General features: G+C 41.5%; 4 non-coding genes across 4 annotated transcripts; all 4 read right to left on the bottom strand.

Moving 5' to 3' along the window:
* Positions 1-1,067: 1,067 nt before the first annotated feature.
* TRNAY-GUA (transfer RNA tyrosine (anticodon GUA)) lies at positions 1,068-1,157 on the bottom strand. Its single transcript is given in 2 exon segments — positions 1,068-1,103; positions 1,121-1,157. It is a non-coding gene; the product is annotated as a tRNA-Tyr (tRNA).
* Positions 1,158-1,304: 147 nt separating this feature from the next.
* Positions 1,305-1,376, bottom strand: TRNAG-UCC (transfer RNA glycine (anticodon UCC)). Its single transcript has one exon. It is a non-coding gene; the product is annotated as a tRNA-Gly (tRNA).
* Positions 1,377-5,196: 3,820 nt separating this feature from the next.
* On the bottom strand, positions 5,197-5,268 carry TRNAQ-CUG (transfer RNA glutamine (anticodon CUG)). Its single transcript has one exon. It is a non-coding gene; the product is annotated as a tRNA-Gln (tRNA).
* Positions 5,269-8,936: 3,668 nt separating this feature from the next.
* Positions 8,937-9,008, bottom strand: TRNAQ-UUG (transfer RNA glutamine (anticodon UUG)). Its single transcript has one exon. It is a non-coding gene; the product is annotated as a tRNA-Gln (tRNA).
* Between the last annotated feature and the right edge of the window lie 3,705 nt (positions 9,009-12,713).

Below are 12,713 nucleotides of genomic sequence, written 5' to 3'. Positions count from 1 at the left end.
TTTGAATGACAATTGCACGGTCATGTTACACTGCACCCTAATGAAATTTTTATCATTTTTTTCCCCACAAATAGAGCTTTCTTTTGGTGGTATTTGATCACCTCTGCCTTTTTTGTATTTATTGCGCTATAAACAAAAGAAGAGGGACAAGTTTAAAAAAACACAATATTTTTTACTTTTTGCTATAATAAATATTAAATTTTTTTTTTTTTTAATTTTTTCCTCAGTTTAGGCCGATACGTATTCTTCTACATATCTTTGGTAAAAAAAATTGTAATAAGCGTATATTGAGTGGTTTGCGCAAAAGTTATAGCGTCTCCAAATAGGGGATAGATTTATAGCATTTTTATTATTTTTTTTTTACTAATAATGGCAGCGATCTGCGATTTTTATTGTGACTGCGATATTGCGGTGGAAATATCGGACACTTTTGACACATTTTTGAGACCATTCACATTTATACAGCGATCCGTGCTATAAAAATGCATTGATTACTGTGTAAATGTGACTGGCAGGGAAGGGGTTAACACTAGGAGGTGATCAAGGGGTTAATGTGTGTCCTAGGGAGGTGATTCTAACTGTGGGGGGAGGGGGCTGACTGGGGGAGGTGATAAATCGGTGTCCCTATGTACAAGGGACACACATCGGTCTCCTCTCCTCTCTGACAGGATGTGGATCTGTGTGTTTACACACACAGATCCATGGACCTGCTTGGTTGCTGGGCAATCGCGGGTGCCCAGCGGACATCGCGGCCGCCGGGCACGTGCATCGGGTCCCCAGTGATGCGGCGCGTGCGCCCCCTAGTGGCTCGGGAAGGCGGTCACGTCATATGACGTCCACCCAGAACGAGAGCTGCCTCATCCTGCAGTCATATGACAGTGGGTGGGCAGCTAGTAGTTAAGCAAACAAATTTACAGGTATGAACAATCACATTATAGTGCCTATGTTTTTGGAAGTATTTTCTTTCACTTGTTTACTTACCATTAAAAAAGCAAAAAAAACAACATTTAACAAGTGAACATGGATAAAATTTTACTGGTTTCTAGCTAAGAAGGCAAAAAAAAATGTCCTTCGAGCCGGAATTGAACCAGCGACCTAAGGATTCCTGTGTGATTTTCCTCTACAGTCCTCCGCTCTACCAACTGAGCTATCGAAGGAGCTGATTGTCCAGTAGATGTCACTTCTTACACACTTGCATTATTATAAATAATTAAAGTGTATCGTTGGATAATAAGGATAACTTTAATAGATTTAATCATTTGAAAATGAACTATTACACATTATCAAAGGAAAAAAGCATATGTTGCGTTGGCCGGGAATCGAACCCGGGTCAACTGCTTGGAAGGCAGCTATGCTCACCACTATACCACCAACGCTATGTGATGGATATTTGTATTGAGATGAATGATCATGATGATGTCTATATTACCTCCATCTGGTTTTCCTCTATTCCAAGGCATTTCTCCTTTTCAAGTATAATCAGCCTATCTAGAAGCATGGAAGTAAGTTCAGACTAGTGTTTTATGCTGTGCAGCATGATCTGGATTGCAAACATAAGTAACATTGCCTCTGGTTCACTATCTTCTATCACCCAAAACACCCTTTCTGCTCCTTTTAAAAAATGATTCCCTCTATTTTATATAGAAGGATAGTGCAGTGATCAGTTCACACTCTCCAAATGTAAGCTTCCTGCATTTCTAAAATTAAGACCATCAGAGGAGTAACTAGAATCTTCAAGGCCCCGATGCAAGAAACCATGAAGAGCCCCCACTAGGGGGTTGCTGGGTCTACAAAAGATCTCAGGCTAGAGCCAATAGCAGCGAAGTAAAGAAAGTCATACGTGTGTGTGTGTGTTTGTTAAATATCTGGGTGCAGATCCCCCAGTTACATCAGGGTCCCCAGAGAGCTGGGGAGGCTCTCCCCAGAGAGCCTCCCCTTACATCAGGGTCCCCAGAGAGCCTCCCCTTACATCAGGGTCCCCAGAGAGCCTCCCCTTACATCAGGGTCCCCAGAGGGCCTCCCCTTACATCAGGGTCCCCAGAGGGCCTCCCCTTACATCAGGGTCCCCAGAGGGCCTCCCCTTACATCAGGGTCTCCAGAGGGCCTCCCTACTTACATTAGGTTCTCCAGAACCCCCCTCCTTACATCAGGGTTCCCAAAGAGCCCCTCCTTACATCATGGTCCCCAAAGAGTCCCCCCTTACATCATGGTTCCCCAGAGAGCCCCTCCTTACATCATGGTTCCCCAGAGAGCCCCCCTTACATCAAGGTCCCCAGAGAGCCCCTCCTTAAATCAGGGTCGCCAGAGAGCCCCCTTACATCAGGGTCCCCAGAGAGCCTCCCCTTACATGAGGGTCCCCAGAGACCCTCCCTACTTACATTAGGGTCCCCAGAGAGCCTCCCCTTACATCAGGGTCCCCAGAGAGCCCCTCCTTACATCATGGTCCCCAGAGAGCCCCTCCCCTACATCAGGGTCCCCAGAGAGCCTCCCCTTACATTAGTGTTCCCAGAGAGCCTCCCCTTACATTAGTGTTCCCAGAGAGGCCCCCCTTACATTAGTGTCCTCAGAGGGCCCCCCTCTTACATCATGGCCCCAAGCTCGACCTCCCCCCTTCCAGGGGTTCCCTGTGTACTTGGCTGGTACCTGGGCTGGGGAGGTGGGAGGCGATGTTTGGCAGCCTTATAGTGGGTGGTGGGATCTCCATGAGGCTTGTAGTCCTTTTCCCCAGTGTATACAGTGGAGAGGGGAGGAGCCTCTGACCCGGGCATGTATCAGTAAAGGTGTCAATAACAAAGATTATAACAATAAGCTGTTAGGGAACACAGCAATCAGTCGTCATTTTTAAAGTGGTTTTGCCCTCACATGATGGGAGGGGGGCTGGCGCGGCTCAGAGGGATAGATGCTGATAATACAGACATGAGTGAGCCATGTTCCCTAACAGCTTAGAACGCCGTTTAAGTTAATGCATGCGCATGCGCAATAAGGTCCCATATACGTCCGCGGAGCGGCGGTGACGTCAGACGCCAGCCGCTCCGGAGTGCAATATTTAAACAGGGAGATTGTTTGTATCTCGCTGTCACTTCTCTGCTGGACACCATTGAAGGAGGAGGGAAGGATCTCTCCCCCTCACCTTACTGAAACCCCAAGATATTTCTGCAAGTTAGGCAGCTCTATTTTGAATGCTAACTTTTATTGTTCTATCTATTAGATTTTTTCCCCCACTCTAAGGTGCCTGGGATCTATTTAAACTGAGAGTAAATCTTGTATTACTGGGCTATGTAAATGGCTGATAGACTTAAATGAAGGCTGATTTTTATCCCTTCCTTTTTCAGACCGCCCCTACCTCTCCCCTTTTTTTGAGGTTTCTTTTTTACATCCTATGGTTGGTGCTCCCGTCCCACTAAACACCCTGGATGTCCTATGCAAAGCAAAATTGATTCTACCCTTAAAATATATTCAGGTAAAAAATCCCAATAATATAATGATTTCTGTTGAACATTATTAATTAATTCTCTCTTTTTTAATAAATTTAAACATTTATTAATATTCTTTCAATCATATGTGTCCTATTTTTTTCAGTTGGCAACATATATCTATATGTATCCAAAAAATTGTGACTTTAGAAATATTGCCTCTGCAAGCGATCTGGTGATCCGGGAACCCTAATGAGAGGGAGTCAACATAGGGATTAATCTCTTCACTACCTGATAAATTTCCAGTTTCATTTTACAAATATTGTTTCTTGGTAAGGTTACAGTTTACTTCATTATATACAAAAAAATTTTTTTTTTTCAATTAAATGAAAACCAATATAAATAATGACCTCTATAAATTTAAATGCCATACTTGACCAAATTGATATATTGATCTGTAAGATTTATTTTTACTACAAATATGCGTTTATATGTTATTCTGTACTGATGTCTTCTTTCTTTATATTAATTTCAGTTTTTTAAAAGTAATACCACACGATCTCCCGAAGAAGCTCCACTGAGCGAAACATGTCGAGACTATATGTGGTATTTGTATCATAAATTGTTATTTGCACTTTATGAAAAAACTGTTTGGACAATGTTGTACAATGTATGGCCTATTGATAGGCTCTTTTTAATCTAAATTGTAATAAAAATTCTTTTTTTATTTCCAACACAATTTGAATTGATTGTTATAATCTTTGTTATTGACACCTTTAAAATCCCCAGGCTTTATGCCTACAGCCCCTTCTTCCTATTTCTACTTTATATGAGATGTGGTGTCTTATTTATTGGTCCTTCTTGTTTCCTTCTTTCATCAGTGTACAGAGCCGACTCACTTGTACACTGAAGAGTGAAACTGCTAAATGTTTGGGTCAGAGGCCCCTCCCCCCTCCACTATGTAGACTCAGGAAGAGAACCACAAGCCCCAGGTAGATCCCGCCGCCCATGGGCAACATAGCTGCCGATCTTCGCCTCCCACCTCCCCCTCACTGCATTCTAAATGGACAGCTAGAGGTGCAGGGGGAGATGCCGGGGTCTTGGGGCCCCCACACAGCAGAAGAATGGCAGGGCCCAGTCACAAGTGCAACTGCAGTGACCCCTATAGTTCCGCCACTGAAGACCATATTTTTCCCAACTACTCCACCTGAAGTTGGCAGACATGTAGTGTTCTTATTACATTGCATGCTCAAGTTGGTGCATGTCTTGCTTTTTCTTTTTTTCTTTGTTTCTTCCTTTGGCTTTCACATCAATTAACTGCTGTCTTTAAGCTGAACTTCACTCTCTCAATCAACATTGACTATTTTTAATCTTTACGCTGCTAGCATTGACAAATAGATAAGAAAGTATATCAGGCAAATGATACCATACATCCCAAGAGTCTTCAGGAGGAGAGGATGGGTTTTCTCAGCTAAGCACACCCTCCTGCTTGCATGGCTGAGCTAAGGGCAGATGGATTCCAGGAAGTAAATGTTACATGAACCATCTGCCCTTACTTGAGATGGCCATGGCCAGAAATTCTAGGGGGATGTTTTTCAAAGTTATTTCCCAGCAAAATAAAGCATGGAGACCTGGATGGATGGGAGTATTTGCTTTGAATATTAAAAATGTATTAAATAGTGTTTTTGGTTTGTGGTGCTCAGATACAGTGTAGTTCCATATTAGTAATATTCACAAACCTGTCAGTGCAAAAATAAAAAAACATGGGAGTTGATGTAAAGGAAGGTCCCACCGAGATTTGAACTCGGATCGCTGGATTCAGAGTCCAGAGTGCTAACCATTACACCATGGAACCTCTTAAGCTTGCAGATGGAGTGTAAGTCAAAATTGTTCTAGCACATTTTTAGAACAGTGTGCATTTCCTTTAACCACCTCAATACTGTGCACTTACACTCCCTTCCTGCCCAGGCCATTTTTCAGCCATTTTTCATGACAATTGCCCGGTCATGCTACACTATAACCATGTGAAATTGTTATCATTTTCTTCACACAAATAGAGCTTTCTTTTGGTGGTATTTAATTACTCCTGTGTTTTTTATTTTTCCTAAAAAAAAAAGACCAAAAGGTTTGAAAAAAAAAGTTTTTTTCTTAGTTTGTCAGTAAATTTTGCAAATAAGTAATTTTTCTCCTTCACTGATGGGCGCTGATGAGGCTGCACTGATGAGGTGGCACTTGTGGGCACTGATCAGGTGGCACTGATGAGGAGGCACGAATATGCCACACTTATGGGCACTGATATGTGGCACTGATGAGTACTGATAGGCGGCACTGATGGTAGGCACTGGGCACAGATAGGCAGCACTGGTGGGCACAGATATGCAGCACTCATTTGACGGTGGGCGGGCGGCAAGTGGTTAATAAAAAAATGGTTGCAGCTATTTGGTGTGTATACAGGGTTAATTGCGAAGTATATCGACCCCAGTAATGGTCAATTCTATTACAGGAAGAGGAAAAAAAAAATAGACCTACTGGCAGAATCAACAGGTAATAAAACAGTGTCAGTTCTATCGAAAGACTGCATCATACAGGTGATACTCGAAAAATTTGAATATCGTGCAAAAGTTCATTTCACTAATGCACCTTAAAAGGTGAAACTAATATATGAGATAGACTCACTACATGCAAAGCAAGCTAGTTCAAGCCGTGATTTGTGATAATTGTGATGATTATGGCAATGTCAGAAAATTTGAATATTACATGCAATCAATAAAACAAGGATTGTACATAGAACAATATCGGACCTCTGAAAAGTATAAGCATGCATATGTACTCAGTACTTGGCTTGGACCCATTTTGCAGCAATTACTGCCTCAATGCAGCGTGGCATGGAAGCTATCAGGCTGTGGCACTGCTGAGGTGTTATGGAAAACCAGGATGCTTCAACAACAGCCTTCAGCTCTTCTGCATTGTTCGGTCTCATGTCTCTCATCTTTCTCTTGGCAATGCCCCATAGATTCTCTATGGGGTTCAGGTCAGGCGAGTTTGCTGGCCAATCAAGCACAGTAATCCCACGGTCATTGAACCAGGTTTTGGTGCTTTTGGTAGTGTGGGCAGGTGCAAAGTCCTGCTGGAAAATGAAGTCAGCATCCCCATAGAGCTCATCTGCAGAAGGAAGCATGAAATGCTCCAAAATCTCCTGGTAGACGGCTGCGTTGACCCTGGACTTAATGAAGCACAGTGGACCAACACCAGCAGATGACATGGCTCCCCAAATCAACACAGACTGTGGAGACTTCACACTGGACTTCAAGCATCTTGCAGTGTGTGCCTCTCCATTCTTCCTTCATATTCTGGGTCCTCGGTTTCCAAATGAGATGCAAAATTTGCGCTCATTAGAAAATAGAACTTTGGACCACTGAGTAACAGACCAGGTCTGTTTTTCTTTAGCTCAGGTAAGAAGCTTCTAACATTGTTTGTTGTTCAGGAGTGGCTTGACAAGAGGAATACGACATTTGAAGCCCATGTCCAGGATCCGTCTGTGTGTGGTAGCTCTTGATGCACTGACTCCAGCCTCAGTCCACTCCTTGTGAAAAGTCCCCAACACTTTTGAATGGCCTTTTCCTAAAAATCCTCTCCAGGCTGCGGTCATCCCTGCTGCTTGTGCACCTTTTTCTTCCACACTTTTCCCTTCCACATAACTTTCTATTAATGTGTTTTGATACAGCACTTTGGGAACATCCAACTTCTTTTGCAATTACCTTTTTGAGGCTTTCCCTCCTTATGGAGGGTGTCAATTATGGTTTTCTGCACAACTGTCAGGTCAGCAGTCTTTCCAATGATCGTGATTCCTACTGAACCAGACTGAGAGACCATTTAAAGGCTCAGGAACCCTTTGCAGGTGTTATGGCTTAATTAGCTGATTAGAGTGGGACACTTTGAGCCTAGAATATTGCACCTTTTCACAATATTCTAATTTTCTGACTTTGTGGATTTGGGGTTTTCATGAGCTGTAAGCCATAATCATCACAATTACCGTATATACTCGAGTATAAGTCGTTCCGAGTATAAGTCGAGGCCCTAATTTACCACAAAAAATGGGAAAAACTTATTGACCCGAGTATAAGACAAGGGTGAGAAATGCACAGCTACTGTAAGTGGAAAAGAGGGTCAACATTGCCCATTTGCAGCCTCACTGTGCCCATTTGCATGCCTCACTGTGCCCATTTGCAGCCATAGGTCCCCCGAACTTCAAACTCGGTAGTTAAGGGTTCCCAGATGCCCCCTAGCTGCAGCCATAATTTGGGGTCTCTGAACCCAAAGGGTCCCGAAATGACATTGCTGCAGATGGACACAGTTGACCGATTTTGGGGTCCCGTATCTCGGGTCCACTTAGTGCTAGGAACCCTAAACCCTCGGTGTGCAAACCCAGTGGAACTAGCACCATAAAATATCCAAAGCTGGGGTTTCTAGCACCAAGTGGCCCCGAGATACAGGGCCCCAAAAATTGGTTCAGAAAATGTCAAGCACTTTTCTGCAGCAGAGAAGGACATTTTCTGAACCGATTTTGGGGCCATGTATGTCAGGGCCACTTGGTGCTAGGAACTCCAGCTTTGGATATGTTTTGGACCCAGTTCCACTGGGTTTGCACACCAAACGTGGGGTTCCTAGCTCCAAGTGTCCCTGAGATACGGGGCCCCAAAATCAGTTCTGAAAATGAAATTTTTTGCTGCAGAAAAGTGCTTAACTCGAGTATAAGTCGAGAGGGGCACTTTCAGCACAAAAAAATGTGCTGAAAAACTCGACTTATACTCGAGTATATACGGTATGACAAATCACGACTTGAACTATCTTGCTTTGCATGTAATGAGTCTATCTCATATATTAGTTTCACCTTTTAAGTTGCATTAGTGAAATAAATTAACTTTTGCACAATATTCTAATTTTTTGAGTATCACCTGTATATGTAACTTTTTAATTTTGTATATAGATGCACTTTAAGACCTAAAAGGTTAGTTCATTTTTTTGCAAAAAATGAAAAGGAGAACAATCTCACAGCACCCCTCTGGTCCCAGCTGCATGGACTTTATATGTTTCTCACCCTCTGCCACCCTCTCCAGCCGGTATAACAGTCTGACACTTTACAATATCACTACAAAGCCCCGGGGGCATGGAAATTAGTGTTAGATGCCAATCCAACAACCAAATGAAGGATCCCAAATAGCAGGCTGACCACTCTATTGTTATTTCTGAGGCAGTGGTTTATTGTTGTTAATGGCAGGATCTTTAGGTAAATCGACTTTGCAACAGAACCACCAAAAACAAGCATTTGCTTTGGAAAGCTGTATGCTGTGAGGCATGATCCCAAACATGCAAAACAGTTTTAGGGTTTACTTACACATCAACCACTCAGCCATAGTAATCAGAGGGGTTAGGCATGACTTTTTTTCTTCTTTTGGTTTTCATAACATAAAACTGCTGTCTTTAGTAGTATATGCAAAGCTTTAACCTAAAAATTAAAACAACAGGTTCCACCGAGATTTGAACTCGGATCGCTGGATTCAAAGTCCAGAGTGCTAACCATTACACCATGGAACCCTTAGGCTTAAGATTTGTTTAAAAGATTTTTTTAAAGGATTTTTGGCATTGGTACATGTCCATCCTGAGCAATATTTTTCTCACACATGGTAAAATGTTCATTTGATTCTTAGAAAATCATTAAAATTCCCAAAATATTTTATATAAAAGTAAATATTTCATATTTACTTTTATATTTCATAATTACTTTATATTTAAATATAACAAAGATTGACAAATTGGGGACATACAAGGATGGTGGTACAATATTCAAATAGCACTTAAGCTAAACATATCGATTTATGAACAGGATGAGTACAAAACAATGTAAAAATGTAACAAGTAGTGCAACCAATAAACCAATAAAGTATTACATCAAACGCATTAGAAAAAATCGCATCAGAAGGAAAAAAGTAAGCTAGTGACTATTGGTTTATTTTGCAAGAGCAGTAATAAGGAGATCAATCTAATAGGTATATATTAAAAACAGAAGAGATAATGTGTTTATTCGTACCACAAAATATTAAAAGATAAGTAGAAAACAAAAAATAGGAGTAGATAGAGAGAACAGGGTAGAAAAAAGGAAATGGGGGGGTGAAGTGGTGATGCGATCCCAAATGAATAGATAGTATAGTCAGTGCAAATAGAGTAAAATTAGCAAAAAAACATTTTGTTTATAAAAACCCCAGTGGTGATTAAATACCCCCAAAAGAAAGCTTTATTTGTGGGAAAAAAAGATAAAAATTTAGTTTGGGTACAGCATCACATGACCGCGCAATTGTCATTCAAAGTTTGACAGTGCTGAAAGCTGAAAATTGGCCTGGGCAAGAAGGGGGTTTAGGTGCCCAGTAAGCAAATGGTTAAGTTGTATTTTTTTGTCACTTTTTTGGAAAAATGAAGAAATTAAATAATTATTATTTTTTTATACATACTGTCAGCAGTACAGTATCATCATATGACTGGTGTGGCAGTGACCAGGGATACTGACTGGTGACAGTATACATGAAATAAAAAACATAATTATGTGACGTGATTTGTAACGACACCCCAAGTATGAAAGGGGTTAAAGCCGTTTAAGACATTCCATTTCCGAACATAAAGGCAGCTACCGAACACTCCAATCAGCCGAACAAGAAACGGTCGTCAAACCACACATGTGAGGTATCGCCGCAATCGTTAGAGCGAGAGCAATAATTCTAACCCCAGACCTCCTCTGTAACGCAAAACATGCGACCTGTAGAATTTTTTAAACGTTGCCTATGGAGCTTTTAGAGGGTAAAAGTTCGACGCAATTCCACGAGCGGGCGCAATTTTGAAGCGTGACATGTTGGGTATCAATTTACTCGGCGTAACATTATCTTTCACAATATAAAAAAATTGGGCTAACTTTACTGTTGTCTTATTTTTTATTCAAAAAAGTGATTTTTTTTCCAAAAAAAGCGCGCTTGTAAGACCGCTGCGCAAATATGGTGTGAAAAAAAGTATTGCAATAGGGTGTTAGAAAATAAACAATATATAATGTTTGGGGGTTTTAAGTAATTTTCTAGCAAAAAAAGCTAGCTGCCACAAACCCCGGTATCCCCGTTTTCATGTGGCGGTTGGCTTTAAGATAAAAGTGGTCTCTGCGGCGGATTCGCTGCAAGATCACTTTTATCGGTGGCGGGAGAGGGCCCCCCCTCCAGCCACGATCTGGTGCCCTCCACCGCTTACCGGAGCCATCTGTAGCAGCGGAGGCGATTGCGTCTGTCTGCCTGCTGTGCCTGGAGACGAGTGAGGCTAAGATGGCGCCCACTCATCTCCATGACACTGCTGAGCAGAAGCGACGTCAAAACGTCACTTCCGCCCATATGTCTTAAAGGCACATTTTTTTTCAATGTCTTTTTTTTAAATGACTTTTTTTTTTAATTGCATTTTAGTGTAAATATGAGATCTGAGGTCTTTTTGACCCCAGATCTCATATTTAAGAGGACCTGTCATGCTTTTTTCTATTACAAGGGATGTTTACATTCCTTGTAATAGGAATAAAAGTGACACAATTTTTTTTTAAAAACAGTGTAAAAATAAATAAAATCATGTAAAATAAATAATAAAAATTAAAAGTTTTTTTTAAAAAAACCCTCAGTCCGGACGAGCTCGCACGCAGAAGCGAACGCATACGTGAGTAGCGCCCGCATATGAAAATGGTCGTCAAACCACACATGTGAGGTATCGCCGCAATCGTTAGAGCGAGAGCAATAATTCTAGCCCTAGACCTCCTCTGTAACGCAAAACATGCAACCTGTAGAATTTATTAAATGTCGCCTATGGAGACTTTAGAGGGTAAAAGTTTGATGCCATTCCACGAGCGGGCGCAATTTTGAAGCGTGACATGTTGGGTATCAATTTACTCGGCGTAACATTATCTTTCACAATATAAAAAAAATTGAGCTAACTTTACTTTAGTCTTATTCAAAAAAGTGATTTTTTTCCAAAAAAAGTACGCTTGGAAGACCGCTGCACAAATATGGTGTGAAAAAAGTATTGCAATAGGGTGTTAGAAAATAAACAATATATAATGTTTGGGTGTTCTAAGTAATTTTCTAGAAAAAAAAACTTTTAAACATGTAAACGCCTAAATTCCAACTAATCCATTTAAACAGCCTGGTCATTGTTATGATAAATCAGGATTTCACTACAGGTCAGACTTGTTGTCACCGAGCTTCACACAGTAGATGGTACATTATCATACATTTAAACACAGAACTCCTTCTCACAATGGCAGGAGCTAATTATAAATCACAATACAATGATCTCCCCCCCCCCTCCTCAGCCTAGTAGGCAACAAACTATATTTTGAGTAGACTATCCGGCTCCTACTCAGTTCTAGAGGCCAATGTAATCAGCTCTCTCAACTAACATGTGGAGTTCAGAATCAAACAAACCAAGAATAGTCTTTACATATATCCTGGGAGATATTGTGGATAAATATTACTGTCCCATTTTAAGTAATCCAAGATATATTCTCAGTCACCCTGTGCCCAAAAGTGACTCCTGTCACATTAATACACAGCGATCACGTGGTATCTGGGCCACTCACAGAGGCCTGATACCGGCCACTGCAATCCACTGTGTCTGGCAGATCTCACACAGTGCACAGGTATGCCACGGTACACGGGGAAGCTGCCTGCCAGCAGTAAATGTACTGTTGATGGTCAGCAAGTGGTTTAAAATGCCCTCTCCCCCTCCCAAAACCCACGTTGGAACCTGTGTAAAAAAAGATGAATGTACTTTGGTCCAGTCACATGATCAAGCTCCCTTGTGTCAGCCAGCGGCAGCTGCAGGGGAGAGGAGGAAGCACCAACAACAAACAGTCCTGAACAGCCTTTGGGTGGCATCACTACTCCAGGTGTTGTTGAGCGCTCTCTCCTCTCCCCTGCAGCCAGTTCTGGTTGATACGGGGATCATATGACCGGACCAGAGCAGGCTGAAAATAGATAATTTCTATGCCTTTTTTATACAGGTTAGCCAGCATAGTTGATAGGGGGGAATGTTTTTAAGGACTAGGTTTATTTTGGAACTCTACTTTAAGCAATTTTACAGGTATGAACAATCACATTATAGTGCCTATGTTTTTGTATTTTCTTTCACTTGTTTACTTACCATTAAAAAAGCAAAAAAAAAAAACATTTAAAAAAGTGAACATGGATAAAATGGTACTGGTTTCTAGTTAAGAAGAAAAAAAAAATG

The sequence above is a fragment of the Aquarana catesbeiana genome, linkage group LG04 (genome assembly GCF_042186555.1).
Source record: "Aquarana catesbeiana isolate 2022-GZ linkage group LG04, ASM4218655v1, whole genome shotgun sequence".
NCBI lineage: Eukaryota > Metazoa > Chordata > Amphibia > Anura > Ranidae > Aquarana > Aquarana catesbeiana.
This window is presented reverse-complemented; position numbering and strand designations above follow the sequence as displayed.